Source organism: Charadrius vociferus, unplaced genomic scaffold (genome assembly GCF_000708025.1).
Source record: "Charadrius vociferus isolate BGI_N301 unplaced genomic scaffold, ASM70802v2 scaffold110, whole genome shotgun sequence".
Lineage (NCBI taxonomy): Eukaryota > Metazoa > Chordata > Aves > Charadriiformes > Charadriidae > Charadrius > Charadrius vociferus.
Window position 1 is genome coordinate 1,501,597 of NW_009646761.1, and position 1,895 is coordinate 1,503,491.

Sequence of the window (1,895 nt, forward strand, 5' to 3'; positions counted from 1 at the left end):
GAATAAAGAGTGTAGTTGCTCACTTAGGAGCGCTGGTTGTTCACCAGGGAACGGGGTCTCTCCTTGCTCTGCTGGATGCTCAGTTACTCAGGGTGTTGTGCCATCAACAAGAGGGTTTGAGGGCATTTCCCCTGCTCCATCCTCTCTGTCTTACAACAAGGTGGGTACAGCATGCTCCTGAGAAGCAGGATATTTGAGTTTAAAACCCTGGTGGCAGTACCAGAAGTTAAACCCAGTTTCCCCACTTCCCAAGTGAGCACTGTAGGTTGCTGGCCACCTAGTCAGCAGGTGGCAGAATCTTGTCCTCAAAGCTTATGACCATAGTTTCCCATTACACCCCAGCCGCAATTCCAGATTAAAAAAAAAATGCAAAAATTGGTATTGGCTTGGGGAAAAAAAAACCCACCATTTTTGCTGTGTTAACTGTTTTCTCAAAAAAAAAGTTACCCAAATGTAACAATAATAATTCCCACGATATCATTCGTTGCTAGGAGCTTGAAGGGAAAACTCCCAAAACAGTAAATATATACATTAAAATAATTGCTGGAAAGGTTTTTTTTCCCTCTCTTTTTGCAACTGTTTGTGCTCCTACTGATATAAGTGCAAGAGCTTACTCTTATGTTTGCAAGCAGCCTTGCCTTACCTACTGTTGTCTACAAAAGTCTGCTCCATACCTTGCTGAGTGTGTTACAGCTGAAGAAGTAAACTGTACAGTAAGCCACATGCACGTATGCATTGGGGCCTTAGGGGCAATGCATGGCTAATCTATACAAAGCAAAATATGTATTGTATTGAAAAAAATATTTTTTTCTTCTTTTTTAAAGGATCATCACTATGAAGTAAGACAATTGTCATCGTTTAACCCCAGACAGCAACTAGGACCATGCAGCTGCTCGCTCACTCCTCCCAGTTTGGATGGGGGAGAGAATACGAAGAGTAAAAGTGAGAAAAAAAATCGTGAGTTGAGATAAAGACAGTTTAATAAGTAGAACAAAAGCCGTGCACACAAGCAAAGTGAAACAAGGAATTTATTCACCACTTGCCATCAGCAGGCAGGTGTTCAGCCTCCTCCAGGAAAGCAGGGCTCCATTGCACGTAACGGTTACTTGGGAAGATAAATGCCATAACTACAAACTTTCTCCCCTTCTTTCTTCTTCCCCCAACATCATATACTGAGGATGACATCATATGGTGTGAAATATCCCTTTGGTCCAGGGGGGGATAAGCTGTCCTAGCTGTGTCTCCTCCCAGCTTCTTGTGCACTCCCAGCCTGCTCACTGGTGGGGCAGTGTGAGGAGCAGAAAAGGGCTTGACTGCTTAGCAACAACCAAGAACGCCAGTGCACTATCAATCCCACTCTCATCCTGAATCCAAAACATAGTCCCACACCAGCTGCTAGGAAGAAAAGTTAACTCCATCCCAGCTGAAACCATGGTAATATAGACCAGAGTGCCAAAGGGACATCTTTTGGGCTATATTCTGGCCAAATTTCAATATCTTTCCCCAGTCATTTTTCCCAAATAGTTGTTTAGAAAAATCAATAAGGTGTGTATATACAATATATGTAATATATGTAATATGTGTATATATTTGTGTCAGAAGAGTATTTTTTGCAGCATTTTCTCTGCTCAAAGCTCATGTAACATTTCTGCTTAAACTTCAGGAACAGGTTGCCTTTCAGCAGGGCCCAAGACTGGAATTTTCAATGAAAGTCAAGAAAATGTTACAAAGGTGCAGGTAGAATGGAATTAACTATAGTTGGAACACTTGTTGGTCATTCGCTGTCTTTAAAGGAGTGTATGATCTTTTAACGCTGACAACTGCATATTTTTAATCAGTGCTTTCAAATCACTGATTAAATTGTTGACCAGCTTCATATCCTTCAATGGCAACTG